The 19,007-nt window shown below is 36.1% G+C and overlaps 1 long non-coding RNA gene across 2 annotated transcripts; it reads left to right on the top strand.

The window, feature by feature from the left end:
• The first annotated feature begins 256 nt into the window (after positions 1 to 256).
• Positions 257 to 18,469, top strand: LOC130145147 (uncharacterized). 2 transcript variants are annotated; one of them, XR_008820385.1, is made up of 5 exons: positions 257 to 362; positions 2,611 to 2,721; positions 4,182 to 4,266; positions 14,973 to 15,174; positions 17,667 to 18,469. It is a non-coding gene; the product is annotated as an uncharacterized LOC130145147 (long non-coding RNA). The 2 variants fall into 2 exon arrangements; XR_008820386.1 differs by lacking the exon at positions 14,973 to 15,174.
• The last annotated feature ends 538 nt before the right edge of the window (positions 18,470 to 19,007 follow it).

Raw genomic sequence — 19,007 nt, 5'->3', positions numbered from 1 at the left:
TAATGTTGACATTAAACATCACTGTTCTTTTTAAGTTTTTACTTTTTTAAAAAAAGTGTTTGCAAGATATATAACATCATAGCCATATGCATTCATGCCTGTATATGAAGATTTCAGCAACCGATTTTTGATGAGGATTATAACAACATTGTGGCTTCACTGCTTCTAAATCATACAATTTATCTGAACTCAGAAATCTAACGGTTACAAAGACCTTAAATAGTCTGTAATGATATTTTCTCGCCACTCAGCCTATCCTCCATCCACTGCAAATGCTGCAGTTGTGTCAGAAAACTTCTCACCACTAAGGAAAGGCTGGTGAATATTTTGTTCTAAACTGTCCTCCATACAATCCCATACAGGTAAGACCTTGAAAAAGACTTTCCCTCTCCCTTTCTCCCTTCTTTCTGCCTTCCTGTCCTACAATCTTTCTCTCTTTCTCCCTCTACCCCCCTCACTCCTTGCCCCTCCGCCCTTGCTTCACTCTCTGCCTTTTCCATGTGGTACCATCAGAAAGAAGATTATGTTGATCAGACAGTAACTTATGTTTCCAAAACACAAAATATGTGATATTAAGCAGCTGAGTGTGAGTGTGTGTGCACACATGTGCATGTCCACACTGGATTTATATCAACATTAATTAGTAGAGAGCTTGGTAGCATGCATGGAAAAGGGTCCTTAATTCTACTGATAATGCATAAGAAAAAAATTGAAATGCAATTACTTTTTCCAACACTACATTTGCTTTTCAGTGCTAAATATAAAATTTCTCATGTAGATAGCAGTGACTTGTATTTGTTACAGTGCTAAAGAGAAAGAGCATTGGTAAGAAGTTGTAAGTGTATACCCCAGCACTACCATAGAATTCTGTGCCTTGAAAAATTCTAACATTCCTACATTTTTCTGATTCATCTGTGGATTCCTACCAGAAATGCTTGCTCCTGCTGGGCTGCCTGTACTACAGAGATGCTATTATACGAGATGATATTTTAACAACTTTTTTATCCAAAGACTGGGTAATGTATTGAGAGTGAAGGAAAAAAATGTACAATATAAAAAAGTAAACAGTTTCAATGCTGTTGAGGTGGAACTTCAACTTCTATGTCAGCAATGATTTAGCCCTTTTAATTTCTTCTCATGTGATATGTCATTTTGTACACAATTTTCTCTACTACTTATATAAGCTTTTTTACAAGAAATTGTTTACCTTCAAGCTTGCAACCACACTGTATAAATAAGTATACAAAACAGTAGAGGAAGGATCCCCATAAAAGATTCTATAGGTCAGACAGAGAAGGCTTAGACGTCAGTTTTAGCTATCACAGAATCACAAAACCACAGAATGATTTGATACAGAAGGGACTTTTGAGGATCATCTTCCAGCCCTCTGCCATGAGCAGGAACATCTTTCACTAGACCAAGTTACTCAAAGTCCTGTTCAACCTGACCTTGAACACTTCCAGGGATGGAGCATCCACAGCTTCTCTGGGAAACCTGTGCCAATGTCTCACCATACTCTTCATAAAAACTGTCTTCTTGATGTCCAATCTAAACCTATTACCTTTCAGTTTAAAACCATTCTCCCTTGCCTTGTCAGTACAGGTGTCTCTCTGTCTTTCTTATACACCCACCCATGCCCCACCGCCTTTAAATATTGAAAGGCTGCAACAAGGTCTTCCTGGAACCTTCTCTTCTCCAGGCTGAACAATCCCAACTCTCTCAGCCTTCCTTCAGGGAAGAGGTTTTGCAAGCCTCTGAACTGTGAAGTAAAGCAATCTGAAATTTCCAAATATAAATGATCAAGATTGTAATAAGGCTGATGTGAAGCTAGAGGCATCTTTATGATAAGCAGGAGGTATTTGATAAGATACTAGATCAACCAGCCTGAGAGCTGCTGAAACATATTTTGCATGCATCTCTTCACCACAAGAATGCTTCAGTTTCTCTAAGGAGGTACACAGCTGGTATAAAACACTGTGGCTGTGCTATTTTTTTTCCCCATACTGTGAATTATGTCACTATCAGTTCAGCTTAGTTAGGTTATTTTCTTCCAATCACTGTCAAAAACATGCACTTTATTTAAAGAATTATCTTTCAGGTGACTTTTTTGTTTTTAATTAATATTGAAAGACAGTATCATTTGTCTGAAATACAAAGTTTAAAACAGAAAAGCATTTAGTGCTCATAACTCTGAAATTTCATGACCCATATCACAGAAATATTTGTATCATCTGATAAAAGGCTAAGGCTTGAAAATTCTGCTACCAGATGTGCATACATTTTTTATATATACATTTGCCATATAGGTAGTGATAGCCTGGAGTTAAACTGTAATCTCTGCCAGCTGACTGAACTTCACAAGGCTGAAAATTGAAAAATGAAAACTTCTCTTCTGTGACAACAACAAAAAAAAGCAATTATAATTTCTGCCCACACCATATTTTACATAAATCTCATTATGGCATCTGGACAGCTATTACTCTGGTTATTCAACAACCTTGATGAGCTCTCTTTTTAAAGAGGATCTAGCAGCTATTTTTAGTATAGCACAAAAACACATTTTCAGTACGCAATTTTAATGTGTTGCTGTAATTCCTTTCAAACTTTTAGTACAAATCACTAAAAACATGTGCGCCGTGGGTCTCATCCAAAACCAATTTTAGTTAATGGAAAGAATCTTTCTGACTCTAATGGGCTTGGATCCATCCTTTTGTCATTTGGGTAAGTTGCTAAATTCACCCCTTTTCCAAGAGTTTTGGAAAAAGAAAGTGTTTTCAAGACTGGGTCTGCATTTTATGTTGTTTTGTTTTGGTTTACTTCAAGGATGAATAAAAAAGTATCTTTCTGGGGAAATCTAGTGAGTTTATTTTCAGTTTCATTAGTATTTGTAAAGGTGATAAAGACATTCAATGAGTTTGTGCAGGTTTTTGTTTATACACATATGCACAGAGTAGTACATACAAAACCTCAAGTGCACACATACATATGCTTTGCCTAAATATTATACGAATAAAAACAATCTGTGTTCTGTTTGCCTCTAATGAATGAAAAGTTTTTACATTTATTTTTATAAATATAATTATTTTATAAGTATAATAAGTTTATAAATATATTAAATTTATTTGTATAATATAAAAGAATGCTTAATCTTAATCACATTAGATATCCAGGCTATCAATCTACAGTTAAGATAAAATTGTTTTATAATTATGATCCTATATCTATTACCGTGAACATAATTAACTCAGATCTCATGTACAGAGGAACAGGATACTAAACATTAAAAAATAAAAAAACATAATTCACTGTGGTTCCTGGATAAGAACACCTATTTGAAACTTGGCAGAAACTCATTTGTTTTGCAAGCTTTATCTCAAAATGAGAAAGAAAACAGCACAGTCCCTCCGAGGTAGTTAAAAAGGTGTTTTGACAGTGCAGCATATGCAGCCAAACCCTGCCAATGGCTGTCAAGTCAACATATGCCCAGTGTTTCCTTGGTACAAACTGTTCCTGGCAACTGTAGGGGATGTTATTGCTATCAGAACCATTTCATATTTATGACCTTCCTTATTTTAAAGTGCAAGTAGAACTGGTGAGTGATATTGAAGAATAAATATCAAGATTGTGTTTGCAAGAATCTAGAATTGGTCTCTTCATTTCAATTACTCCTATGAGAAGCATGCACAGTAATGGACTGGTTAGCCCTATTTCAGGGGCTCTTCCACATTAGGCTACTGCCAAGGTTACCACTCCAGACGATGTGCTAGAAAATGAGAAGGGAATAAGGTCTGTCTCTCAGAGAACAGCATAATTAAAGAATGAAAAATTTAACTAGGAGGTAAAAATGTCTGGTCACTGCAAGGGTAGAGCAGCATCTTCTACCTAATGGAAAGGTCTAGATGATACTAGGATAGATTGAAAGGGTGTTAGCTGTCAATATCCCTCCTGCATTCACTGACTTCTGTCGAGAAAAAGTAAGCATTACAGCTGACTTTCAGCATCTACATGGGTTCAGCACCGACAGTCTAAATGTATGCGTGTGAAATATATACATGCTAAGCACATTCATGACCCAAATGGAGGATTGATTTTGCAGTAATAACTACCAGCTAAGAAACTTCACAGTACTTTTTGATAATATTCCTGTACTAAGTGTGCGAAAATTCAGACTGCTCTTGCAGATTTCTACACCCATGAAGAACATAAGGCTGCCTCATGAACTGACAGGCACCGCAAACTAGAGTCAAACTGACCTTTATGCTCCAGGTATGAGCTTTTTTTCATTTACTGAGTTTGTTATGGATGTAGAACTTGCCACTTCTACTGAAACATGATATCACTTTGTGCAAAAGTACGCTGATATTCATCAGGCAAACAGCAAAGTAAAAAAAAAAAAAAAAAAAAAATCAATTTATATGTAATCTCTCTCCAGGAAGAAAGTGTCACTGAATTTTGTCTGTTCTGCTGCATATATCTGTGGCTGTTAAGCAATTACCTTATTTACAGTGTTGGAGTTTTCATTGATCTGGTTAATAATTAGTACTTAAGCCAGCTCTTTGATTTGGTGCCAGCTGTCCAAAAAAAAGAAAAAAAAAAAAAAAAAAAGATAACTTACAGCAGAAGTAGAGACTCTTTATTATGCTACCTGGTGATAGGTTATGTACCCCTAAGCAAGCAGGAGACACAAAGAAAAATGACCTCAGTGGGTGATTTGTATTTTTCTTGGAATGTGTTTGCATATTCTGCAGATGGTAGGGGAAAAAAACAGCCAGCACATGCTGATAAGTCTGCTGGAATGATATTACTGTTATTCAGATGGGCAGATAAAATGTTGGCCCTACACACTAAACAGGGATTTTTTCTGTATTGTGATCCTGTGTGTCTTTGTGGCATTCAATTACTTTATTCCATGTTTGACAGATATGTTGTCTTATATGTAGTTAAATTTGTCAGAATGTGCGTGTCTCTTTAAGAAATATTACTTTTCTATTATAAGCTACTTTTCCTTAGTAGCATCTCCTGGACCCTCCAAGATCCATCTTAGAAGTATGGGGGGTGGGGTGGGGTGGGTTTGCGGGGGGCGGAGGGGAAGACACACTTACAGTTTCAATTATGATAAATATTCAGATAAAAAACCCAATGGATTTAGTTTTAATGACACAAGTAGAAGTTCTTCAATGTGAATACAACTGGCAATCAAATGTTCTTAAGACCTGGTGAGATCTCAGGTCTTTTTTTTTTTCATATCTTTTTTTTTAATATCACATCATCAAAGATCAGTAAGTTAGGATAGACTTTGGGAAGTATCTAGAGCAACCTCCTGCTCAAAGGAGGTGTTCCAATGTAGTCCTGCATTCCAGTTATCTGAATTTTAACTGTACCACACAAATGGTTGTGTGGACTACCTCTTGAGAAAACCATTAAATCTTTTGTGTAACAAAGTCAAGATTTGAGAAGGTGTCTGTATAGTGCCACAGAAATAACAGGGAGGACTCAGCTTAATTTTTGTGAAAGACACCTAATGGCCCTCCCCTTGAACCATGACTTTTCATCCATCCTCAGCTTTTAGAAGGCAGCTCTTTTTCCCTTATATCACATCACCCTCCACACTATTGCCCAGAAATCAGGTGTAATAGAATGAGTTCATGCTCTAGCAGAAAACTATCCTGTTTATTTCCCCCACATTCTTTATTTTTTCCCAGACATTAATTTATACTAATTAAACTTTGAGGGTTTAAACAATAATTGTAACTTTTCTGTTGCATTTTTTCATTAGTTTGGATTGACATACTTCTACCGCCATATTTTTAAAGGTTTTTGAAAGACCCATACTCTGCTGAACAGCTATTTATATAACAGAACCATTAGAAATTTGACAAACATCTGCTTTGTTTAGTGTCCAAGTCCTTGACTTCAAGCAATTTCTAAATATTTGACTCTGATGAAAGCTTCAAAAGACTGTATTCATCTCCTTACTTCATGGGATGTATGTGTGATATTATTCAATATGTGTGGTAGGACAATGGCATTTTACACTGCATGAAGTAGTGACTGGCCTACCTCATATACCACAGCAGGTCAAGCAGGTCATCAGTTTTGTTTGACACCAATTTACTATGAAGGAAAACAGACTATATGGATCAGATAGAAAAATTAATAAGGATACACTGTTTCTAATGTCTGACAACATTACAAATTCATTATCTTCAGTACCTTTACTGTTTGTGTATTATATACTCTACACTGTAAAGACTACAGCTTAAAACAGTGAAAATAACTTTTATAAATAAAAGTTTGGTAAAGGAAGAGTAATATTTAAGTTGGATCACAAAAAGCAAGTGCTCTGTGTTATATGATTAAAAAAGTTAGGTATGTATATCCTGTATTTTTATAGCAATACAACACCAGAAATGAAATATATATGTACAGCTAGAAATAGAATCCTTGTCTTTTAGAAGTGCTCAGATATTGCTGGAACTACAATTGGTTTTGGGGAAATGTAATTATGTAACATAAATAATTAAATACTATAAAATGCCTAAATAGCACATTTATTATTCTAAATTTATGTAAATTCATACATTATTGTTATACAAAATAAGAGACATTTTTCTCATTCTCTTTTTTTAAAAAAAAGATATATATGATACTGTGAATTAAAAAGTACCAAAAGAAGCATTTAGTTATCCTTCTGTAAGGACTTAGGGGTTGAAGCAGTAATTTTTTACCCTATAGATGAAACAATTCTTTTTAAAAGTACAGATTTAATAAATCTTATTAGAGATCTGCTGAAAACTTAAAGGGGATTTAACAAGCACTGCACATAAAAGTGAGTCTTTATTTGTTGTAGTTAAAAATAAAGCATCTGCCATTGGTTTTCTAGCAAGAAGATCTTCCAAATAACCATTGGAGACAATTTAAGAAAAATCCAGTCTGTCATTCATTGCTGTTTAAATCGATTTATAGATGCTATTATCATGAGAACTAATTAATGAGTACATTTTCTTAAAATCGGCATCAGTGGCAGGCATCCAAGAATATGTTTAAAATGTGATTGCTGAGGGTACACCTTTGCTATTTTGAACATTTTATATACAACTAAGGTAAAAGGTTTCTCATCCAAAAAAATACTGCGAATGATTCATGTGTTTTATGGCTGTTTATTTTGGGAAATATTGCCTGCAAATCTTCAATGAATCATGCACTGGTTAACAATGTACTCTTTTTAGAATACAAAAGGTCTGCTACACAACTCCATAAATAAAACAGCTGCCTACAATCTGGAATGAATGATGACATGGCAGCCCCACAATGCTGAATAGAGTTATTAACTCCCAACCACTTAACAGCAGTAGTATTCACAGAAACAAAAATCAAACAAAAACAAAAGTTAAAGCCTCTGAGGAGATCCTGTAAGTTATTCTCTAGTTAAAACAAACTCAAAAAAATCTGCTAATAAGATATACTCCCTGGAGCTTACTTTGCATCTCTCTTTTGCTAATGCATGATGCTCCTCATCTGAAGTTGCAGCACTCCATGATGTTGAAAACCTGGATAAACAACCCAAAAATTCCCTTAATCTCATTTATTCCTTAATGTCTGTAGCAACACTGCTAGGATTTTCAGACTATGCTCTGAAATTTAAGAATCCATTTCCTCCTCAATCCCACTTTTTATGTTTTTGTGGATATGGTACCCAGGTTTTTTTCCTGTTATTTTTTTTTTCTGTCTCTTTATAAAACACCTCTTCATCAACAGTCAGAGAAGCAAATAATCTTCAGTACTGTTATAATGTTCTAATTCAATGAGTTCTTACCTTCACCTGCATACTCTCAAAGTGCCTTTCAGCAGACTGTTAAGCAATATGACAAGACAGGATTCCTGTGCTCAGAGAAACTGTTTCTTACATCAACATCATCATCATCATCATCATCATCATCATCATTTATAGGTAGTACAATTTTACCACCTGCTCACCCTGTTCTGAGAAAGTTCAGAATGGAAAGACATTTTTCCAAATTTAGCTGAATAAGGTGTGAACGACACCAGTGAAAGCCAATTATTAGGCTATAGTCCATCCCACTTAATTTACATAATCAAGTGAAATATCAACAGTAGACTTCCTTGGGTGAGACCGTCGAACAAGTAAAGTTAATTTTGCAGCAAGTACACAAACATCAGCTGCAAGTAAAGAAAGATGAATTTACATTTACATTTAAATGTCAAAAGTGTTGAGCAGATTACTTTGCAGTTTCTAATACTTAATTTAAATCTATACAGTAGTAATTCCTCTTAAATTTCTGGGAGGAAAAGGATTACCTTGGACACTGGAAATTCTCAAGGTTGGGTGAGGGAACCTGGAGGCTGGTAGGAAATTAAAAGGGTAATAGGGAAGAATGATTTAAGGTTAAGTAATCCAAAACTGGATATATTTTTCTAAGGGGGCGTGGGGTGGGGAGGAAAGTAACATAGTGTCAAACTGATTTCAGTTAAGATAGTCTGAAAGACTTCATTGCATGTAGAAGTGACTTGTGTTAAATCAAGACTAATATATCACTCATTAATTCCTTAATTGTGGAAGTTTTTGGAAGAGTAAGGCTATTAGTTATGCAAGTAGGAATGTCAAGTGAGTTCTGAATATATTTGTTTAGGAAGATAAATCTTTTTTTCTCCTAATGTTTCCTTTGTGGGATCTTTAAAGGATACTGTACCCCGTTAGAAAGTAAGACTCATTTCAGTAATATAATTCTTACATGGATTCTGGTAACTCAAGGTTAATATTGACAGACCCAAGAGAGATTTACTATTCATTTCAGAAAGGACAGCATGTTATTCTTGGGTTTTAGGTGTAAATTTTAAATATTTCATGAGTATTTGAGCTCATGAAGAGCCTGACACACATAATTCTTTGAGTTCTTTCAGTGTAAAGAAAAAATTAAATTAATCACGTTGTTTGATGTTCAAAGCTATAGAATAAAGCAGAATACTGTAAAAGTTGTCTAAACTGCATTACACAATGAGAATTCAAATTTAATTTTAAGAAAAAGAAGAAACTATTAAAGAAGTTGTACCAAGATTTAAAAAAAAAAAAAAAAAGTCAAATAGCAGAAAAGAGAGACAAAAAAAGCAAAAGACAGTTTAGCACTGTTTCGAATAGCTGCAATGCTTGCACAAGAAGATGATTCATACTTTGGTCAGGACCCCAAAATTAATTTAACACATAGTGACACAGCATTGTCATTCTAAATGTTTAAGCACCTGCATCTGAAAGTACAGGAAATGAACACTTACGTATGTACCTGGGTTTCAAGTGTATTCCCAAGAAAATATATTAGATGCAAGGAAAAAGACTCATAGAAACATGATTCCAGTCTGCTAGAAAATCTGGGGTAAGGAGACCCACTGTCACCCCTGTTACGTACACCACTGAGCAGTGATGGCAGCATGTTACTTTTCTGGTGAAGTGTTGGGAGATAGAGTGGTTGCCCCATGACCAGTTAGGCATGAATGGGAGACAGAGAGGCAGTTGACCTAATAATATTCATGTTAGGTGACCTTAGTTATTGCAATGTCACATTTCTGTTTTGATTTCATCATCATACCTATTGTCTTGCTGGTCATGTCTATCTTACGTAAACTTTGCACCAGATTCTAAGTATTATTTTTTTTTTCCTTGTAAGTGATTATTTGAAAATAGCTGCTCAAATTCTCTTCTGGCTGGTATTTCCAGCTGGAAGGTGTGAACAGTTTTAGCAAATCTTTTCAATTTATTAATAAACCCTGTCTTTATTGCTTATTTTCATTTTTGTTTTATTATTTATTCTATGCCAGTATTCCCTCAGCCTAGCTTACAAACTGTATAACAGCCAGAGAAATGCTGAACTCAAAACACATAAATGTGAAGGATTAAAGGTTTGTGTCCCCACAGATCATGAACTCATTTTAGAAAATGTTAGAGTAAGCTCGTGTTTGCAGATTTTGGCTGCTTGAAGAAGCTTAACAGGGACAGCAAGGGCAAGAGCCAGAAAGAAGCTGGAGACCAGTTTAGAAGTGCTCCTAGAAATGTCTTTACTGGTTACAACTCTCCATCAGGGTCTCACAGGACAAATTTATGAATAAATTATTGTAATGAACTGGCAAAAATCTGTAGTGTTGGATTAGTTTCATTAATACTGAAAATGTCTTTATTAGCCCAAGAGTGGATCGCATTCAAAATCGAATGAGTGCCACCAGAGCCTTACTTTTTGTGGAGATTCAAGAATAGTCACCTTATTTTCTGACAATGGGTTCTGTAATACTGATACTTTCTTTATATGGGTGTTATTTAAACGGTATCTGTTGAGTGTAAAACGGTGATGTATGTATATTGTAAGACTTGGCTTTACTGTACTGTGGGTCTTATTGTGAGGATGTTTGTTACCCTGTTTAGCTGAGGGAAGCAATTATTCCTGATAATATCTACCTCTCTAGTAAAATGACAAATAACTTTTAGGCATATATGTAAGACTGGAGAAATAAATACTTCCATTTTGTACTTGTCAAAGCCCTGAGGGCACCAACAGCTCTGAGTGTCCCTGCTTAGCCCCCAGTGGGGCTCCCCCCCACTGCCCAGGGCCCTGTTTTAGCCAGCATGGGGCTGCCAGTCCCTGCCCCAGCCATTCTGCAGGAATGTGGGTCTCCCAGCCCGTCTAAAGTGCCAGCAAAGGCATTGCTCTCTGTGCTGGTTTCTGCAGCCTTCTCTGTATATTGTGTGTGTATGTGTCTAGTGGCAATACACATTCAGCCTTGCTGCTGTAGGACCTAGGGAAAGGAAACTGCAGCAGCGTGGCTGGATGGGACTGGAGCCGAAGAAACCCCCTTGGCTTGACGAATGACCAACCCTGGCTCCAGTGGGGCTGGAAGGAATAATCCCGTGTCCCTAAAGACCACTGCATCCAGCTTCACTTGACAGAGCTGATGCCTTACCTTCACCCATATCATGTTGCTCTCCTGACTTCACATATGCATTTTAATTTCTGATTTGTTGCACTATTTGCATGGTTGGTACAAATGGCTGGAAATTCAATATTTTGTTGACAAAAGTGCTCAGTGGTGGAAGATCTTTTACCATGACCTGTTTCACCTGTGCTTCCTGCTTTGTTGCTTCTAGCCATTTGCAGGCTTCCCTGCAGCCCTGAGACTTTACACACTCCTCCAAGATATTACATGTTTTAATGTTGAAATTTTTCTTTGTACTGTAAAAGGCAATATCTAGGAAATCAAGAAAAATATCTTCATTTCAGAGAACTCATCTTCCAAGCTTTCAAAATGCAAACTTATTTGGTATCTTGTGAACACTTGCAAGTCCAAGACCTGGTTTCACATTTCTATTGATGAAATATTTTTTTTTTTTCTTTAGCAGTATGCTGCCATCAGGCAGGAGATATTCCAGTCTGTCTTCAGCTTCACGGGGGCCAATGCTGTTGAATTTTAAAAAGCTGAATGTGCTGAGTTTTTTTCTTACTGCATCGAGTTCATAAAAGAGACCTAAAAATCTTTCCTCATTGCAAAAGTCAACATGGTATCTTTGTAGGAAACCACTACTGCCTCTGGCTGATAGCAGCCTTGAAATAGCATCTGCCAGAGCCATTAAGGTTGAGAGAGACCCTCACTGACCAATCCATGTCTAGCCCTAAGTCATCCTCAGGCTCAGGGGAGCAAGATGGGGGCTGACTGTGGCAGGAAAGGCATTCTGACCCATCATCTAAATGGCTTTTGAAGACTTTTATTGAAGTTTCTTTATGTAACATGTACCAAACATGGGCCAACACAGAGAGCACTGAACAATTTTCTCACGCAGCACTATGCCATGACAGTTTCAGGTAGATATCCAAATACATACCCAGAAATATTGACCTCAACTGCCAATTATCTCAGTAGCATCCAGCTAACTTCCCTATATTCCACATGCACAGTATTACTTCCTCTTGGTAGCTTTCCAGTTGCTTTACGTGTTACTCAGACTCATCCAAGGGTGAATGAGATATGAGGTATTCCTGGTATCCCTGCCAAGGGCTTACTTTCCTTGCAGAAAATTCAGATAGTCCTGAGATATACCTCTTCCTGATCACAAGTTTTCTCAAATGTGTCCTTACATAAATTCAGACCAAACATTGGAAGTCAGTGTAGGAGTTGCATGACCACTACCCATTGCCTGCTGGATGTGCAGAAGGCATGTGGGAGTATCTTATTGGAAAGCACTGACAGGAATGGGATTACTGGAGCACAGTGTTGACACAGTTGTCTGACTCTAAACAGACTTTGAGGCCTTCACAAGAAAAAAATGTGGTGGGCTTGACTTCAGCAGGCATTTGTACTCTGCTATGGCAAACAGTATAGGCAGTAACAAACATGGTCATACTCACTTATATCAGGCATTGAATAAAGTGATTTTCAGCAAGAGTACAGCCAGCAACTTGCAGTGACTGTAACTTATAACTGTTTCTTTGAAACTAATTTTTGCTAGGCTTACATGTAAACAGAAAAACATTTGCCTGATACAAATCTTGCAAAACACAAATGAAAAAGAAATAAAGAGGCTTTTTACTGGTTTCCAGATGACTTTTCATTTCATTCTGTCTGAAAGGAATACAGTTTCCAGGAATACTTAGTTGTTAAATGTATTGGAGCTTTTGTGAGATGCCTTTCCTTCAAAGACAGGTAGGGAATCTTCTACATTAAGTTATCAGCTCTTTTTGTGCTGTTGTTGTTGTTGGGTTTTTTAATATGTTTTTCATTCCAGCCTAAATTCTGCAATATTCTGCATTAGTATTTTGCTGGTTTTGAAGATATTATAAATAATAAAAACTAGAATTGCAGTATGAAAAAGTTGAGCAGGAGTGTTTATGCAATATAGTTATGATATTGTATTTTTTCCCTTTCCTTTTTCTTTATTTCAGTGCTGATGATAGCTTTGCATGTCTAGTGTGGTTCATTTGCAGTTAGATGAAGCACTGCCAAATGATCCTGCTGCAGTCATATAAAACTTATGCAATAAACATTTGAGCATCTTTATCCCTTTTCTTTTTTCACATTAGCCTATTGCTTAGCTTTTTAAATACCCAGAAACACTTTCATCTGATGACATTGCACAGTTAGTGTCACAAAAGAAAACAGAAATATATTAGAATCTTTGCCTGCAAAACCCAACATATTGGCAAATAGTCAGTGTTCATTTTATATATTAATTTTTCTTTGATGCCATGAATTTCACTGTTTCCTGACTTCTATTAAAAATGCATAAACTTTCTGATTAGTTTATCACAATGTGGAACCAAACAACTGGGTATGACAAAATGTAATTTTGCTGCAGAAGAGCCATTCCCTTGATACAGTGGCTGGGATCACCCAGTCAAAGCCAGAGTAAAGGTTAGGAAATACATCACAGTCAGTATGGCAGGAAGCATTTGATAAAACCACAAATAACCTTATCCTTCCAATGATTTCAAAATGGGAGGGAGGGAAAGAAAGAAATTGAAACAGAAAGCTTGTTCAGAGCATGAAAGCTACTTTCAAGAAGCATTTTTTTTTTCACTTTTCTGCATCAATGCTTCTCAGTTATTAATTTTTTCTGCTTAATGAATGCAGACTTTCTGTAGGAAAAGAGAAACAAATAAGACTTTCCAAGATGAAAATTCCTTGATGCTTTGAGTTAAAAATAATTAAACTCTAAACCACAGATTTCCTATGCGTATACAGATAGTGACATATATGAATTGATTTTGATTGCACTAGCAGTGAGGTAAACCAAATAACCATAATGGTAAAAAATACTTTCCTTGGTTAAATAAAATGCTGCCAATAATAACACTACAGATCTTAAATACTATATTTGCAGTCCCACTGAGAAAGAAAATGAGTTTTCACACTTACATGTAAGAAATATGATCTTGTGTAGGACAAAGCTTGAGTTATGGGACATAGCAAGAGACAGTGTGGTTCTGCTGGCCAGAGGAATGTAGGAATAACACTATAGATTTAGGTAGAAATTACTGATGGTCAGCTGAGTGGCACAAGACTATTTGGACTGAAGAGTCAAAGATCAGATGTCATGCTAGCCATGTTGCTCCCTTCTCTGTTGTTGACTGCAGATTTTTAGTCACAATAGCCAAGTAACTAACCCTGAATCAGATGGCATTCTTATTGCTTAAAATCTATGTTTTTAAAAATATATACTGCAAAATATATTTGTTTCATGGTATACATTGGTTAACATTGCTTTATGGATCAGGGGCCTTAAAGGGGAGATCTTAAAGAAGAGATCTTGTACTTTTTTGGTCATTTTAATTAGTTTCTCAACCTTAAATTTAGCATCACCATTGCAGTAACACAGAGCTTTGCTTTTAATTATATCAAAACTTAGAAATTTCATCAGATGGCCATAAAACACAAATACTGTTGCATGTGACTTATTTCCCAAAGTAGTAATAGTGTTTGTTTCTCTCTGAGTCGCAAAAATAATATTACAGAGGACATAATGAATAATTCAAGAAGTCTGATTTAACACCAGGATTATTTCTGGCATCCAGTATCTGTGAATAGCATATTAATAGCATATACCAATTTTTATGATTGAATGATAGAAATAATGAACTGGCAATGAGCCTTTGTAATTCCTGGCCAAAAATGTGTTCTGTTCTCTAAGTCTAATAAATTTTATGTGTAAGATTAAGCAATTCAGTGACTTGGATTGCAGGTTAAAACACTGGCTTTTGCTTTATTTTCAACTGCTGTGTGAATTTACATGAGACTCATGACTGGTTATCATGATGGCCATAAGGAAGTAAAACATTCCTTATTTTATAATTATACACCATGTAAATGTAAAGTATATATATGTCATAAAAATGTTATGTGACATTCAGAAACATGGTATGAATCCTGTAGCAGAAATAAAGCAATATTCTGGCCTTTGTCTTCCCCAGGTTTGACAGGTAGGACTCAAGACTTTCAGAGCTGGTTCAAGTTTATCAGCAGTATGAATAACAGAAGAGACTACCAGTAGAGGACCCCTGGAAAACAAGATTTGCTGTTGCTATTTTTCCTTCATTCCACACCATAACATCCTTCCTTGGAAGTAGCCAGCCTGGCTTTTCCTCCTGTACAGCTGGAGGAGAAACCATCTCTGTTCTGCTGGTGAGTGCCAGCATGGTGCCCAGAGTAACTCTTTTCGTGTGTCCAGATCTGAAGACAGTTTGAGAAGAAAGCCGACATTCCTTAAACCCATTAACTGCACCATATGCATTTCTTTTTAAAATCATCTCTCAGCCTTATGTACTACAGTCCCGAAATAGGGTTACAAATGCAGAGCTAAATCTTTTCAAAATGTTATAAATATTCCTACTAAACTCTACAGCAAATACAAACATGAACGCAGCAGAAGAGATCAGTAGATGCAAATAGCTGCTCCTAATCAGTAAGCTGTTCTTGCATTTAATTGTATATCCAAGTAAGGACCAAACCAGGACCAGGACAAATTTAGGACCCCCTGTATGGTTAGCATTTTTTGATGTCAGATTATATCTGGATCTGTACTAGGGTGAATTTCTGCAGTAATTTTTGCCTGTTAAAGAAAGAAACAAAGACTGCAGGATAGTCAAACAGACCTGCCTCTGAAGAATTAAGAAAGCCAGAAAGAAAATTTTAAAACTTTCAGCCTATGTATACAGTTTATTTTTTACTTCATGTAACTAACAGAAAGCCATTTCTGTGCTAATCTGTTCATCAGGTGCAGTTTGTTTAGACCAGAACAGAAGCCTGTTCAGTTAGTTATCCTCACCATTACTGTAATTATCATTAGAAATAATAAGATTCTATCCCTATGCTGAGACCATACTTACATGTGCACACAGTGCCCTCAAGAAAGAAATAATAAGTTAACAGGAAATAATTATTTAATATTATAATTTGTATAGGGACATAGCAGTTAATGCTTAAATGTGTGAAGATGATGAGTCTCAACTACGTGTCATATCAAATCTATAAATTAATTATTACTTGTTATGCTGCTCTACTCCTCCATCAAGCCTAGTATAATTTAGGGAATATGCATGACTATTTTCCATTAAAGCAGTAATTCATGAGGTAGATCTGAGGCATTCAGTAGTGTAGCCAATTCATTTACCCCAGTCCTTAAATACAGGCCATGTCTCATACCTCTCAGGTCTCTCACTGATCTCACCCCCAGCCACTACGCTCCCAGGAAACAATTCTAAAAAGCATGAAGTGAAATGTACAGCATTACTGCTGTTTGCCATAGTTCACTGAAAAGGAACAAATAATAATAGAGAATTTCTTTAGAGGTGTTATGTAGTTCCCATGCTAAACAATATTGTTTTTAAGATGTATGTACAACTGGGCAAAGTGTGACATATGTTTTATAATCACTGCAAAACAGAAAATTCCTTTATGTGAAGGTAAACTGGTTTCTTTCTCATCTTTCCTATCCATGGCTGATATGAAAGGTTGCTTCTTGGCAATGCTGTGAATCCAGAGTACGTGAAAATAGAAATTGTCCACATGTCCATTAGCCGATATCTAAAAGAGTTTTATATTTTTTTTATTATTTTGATAGTTCTCCAAATAAGAAACTAAACACATGTGGTAGAGATCAAGTGTAACTATACCTAAAAGAGTTTACTATCTTTAATCCCCAAATGCCCAAATATTTGAATGTTGGGAAAATTTAAATACACGGCAGAAATCTAGTCTGAAGTTGGGCTTAGCATTGATTCCCACCTCTGTGAAACCTTTTTCTAGGCCATTTTCCTCTGAACTTGATTTCTGTTCCACCATACACAGATAAATAACTGCTTTCATCCACAGCAAACTAGTCTTGCTGAGCACAACTATGGATGAAATTATTCTATATTTTCTCTCAACTATGCAAGGAAATCATGACTCTAATTAGAAAATATCTCTCATTTTCAGATTTGTCCATTTGATTGATGCTTTTATGTTACTTTTTGCTGTTTATCATGTTCTGTCATGGTTACTCTAAACATTAGAAATTTGTCTTCTAAAAGCTGTTTGGAAATCAGAAGGCATTATGTGCTAAAGTATATTTTTACTTATGGGGAAAAGCCACGGAAGAACAACAGAAGAAAAAAAAAAAAAAACCACCACCAGCATATCTGAACTTGAAGAATCTACTGCTGTGGACAATTTCTTATTGTTGAAAGCACAAAGCAGTAGAATTTTTTTTATTTTTTTTTTTTTTTTTTTGGTTATGCAACTGAAATTTTACCTGTCTTGTTTTAGCAAATAGGGTGGAAACTGTTATTCTACCCTGGCCAGTCCATGGACTTTCCAGTGGACATTCATATTGCAAGCTAAATTTAATTTGCCTATGACAGACTGGATCCCCATTCCTCCTTGTGAGAAATCTCCTATAAAAATAACAGCTGTAAGTGTAAGTGCAGTACCTTAAAACTTATACCTGTAAAGTCCAGCAATGTGCACAACAATACACATATAAAATCTTCAGAACTCAGCTTTAATTTCCCTGGTTTTCTCAAAGATTGCAAGGGCCACTCTTCTTTAATATGAGATCCTTTTTTATTTTCTTCTAAATCACAGCTCTCTTCACTTTCTCAAATTGCTAATTGATTCTTACATTTCTTTTACAGCTGCAATTGCTTTTTGCCACTTTACACAACTCCATCCAAGCCAAGAATCCAGCCAATCTATCCTCCCACTTGGAAGTAAGAATCCAAAAGGGATGAGAATAGCAAGCCTTTGCTACAAGATATGTTCAGTTTGTATTGAAAATACTTCCCAAACGGAGACATAGACGTCACTGTGCTACTTCTACTAGTATGTAGCCTGATTCTTACCTTCGTACATTTCTGCACACTCAAAAAGCTGAAGACTGATTTTTGGCACTTAGTACTGGACTGCAAAAAGTTCAGGAATACAACCATATATTATACAATATTATACATATTATAAAATGCGTCATTAGTCTTCATTGTTATTATTACTATTTTAATACTATGAGAGAAATATCTATGTTACACAGACATTCTATGCCACTATATCATTACTAAGAATATTAAGGTACCTCTAAAGTAAACTGTAAAAGGTCATTTTTCACATCACATTCATTTCTCAATATTTTAGCAAGTGCGTTTTGAGCTCATGTTGCCATTCCCCAAAACATCCACACAGGAGATGTAAAACATTCCAGTATATCTGGTTGTTGCTACCAGATGCTCTGTGTGGGAAACGTAGAATGTTATTTAATACTTCCTCAGAGATGGCAAACAGATGGTTTAATGCACTCTTGAAATGTTTGTGCTTGAGATCCAATTATTTTTGTTCAGTTAACTGTCAGCTTTCAGGGTAGAATGATGTAACATTCCTCATCTTAGGGCCATAGACTGTAGCAGTCTAACATATAAACACTGTTATACAGCTTGTTTAAGATTTTAACTTTCCCTACCCAGCAACTCTTTCTTACAGAACTCTTGAAGTTTTCTTTTTTAATTGTATGCTAAACAGTTATAGTTGCTGATACTTCCAACTTGATGCCTTTGGATGATGCTTACATTAAGAGCAACTTGATAAACCTACCATTTTATCAAACTGCCCCTGAACACAGCTCCTGACAGGGCTGAAGGCTTTCCCTGAGCATTTTGTGTGGCATGTCCTATGGTATTTCCCCTTCAGTTCATCAGTGTGAGTTTGGTCTTGCACCTGAAACATCGTTCAGATGCTTGGTCTCCACTCACTGCTTTACCAAGTGCTCTGACAAGCCATTTCTGGTGAGTGGTCTGCTGCCTGCATTGTTTGTGAGACCCAGCCGGTGACATCCAGCCAGCTGACTGAGCTGTCAGCCTGTGTGACACCCACTGGTACCGCAAATCGTGGTGACACAGGCAGTGACATGTATGAGCTTGCAGTAAGGAAGCATGCAGGGTTTTGAATCTGACAGCTTCTTTGAACAATGATTTTAATAGTAACCAGTT

This window comes from Falco biarmicus, chromosome 2 (genome assembly GCF_023638135.1).
Source record: "Falco biarmicus isolate bFalBia1 chromosome 2, bFalBia1.pri, whole genome shotgun sequence".
In the NCBI taxonomy this organism is placed as follows: domain Eukaryota; kingdom Metazoa; phylum Chordata; class Aves; order Falconiformes; family Falconidae; genus Falco; species Falco biarmicus.
This window is presented reverse-complemented; position numbering and strand designations above follow the sequence as displayed.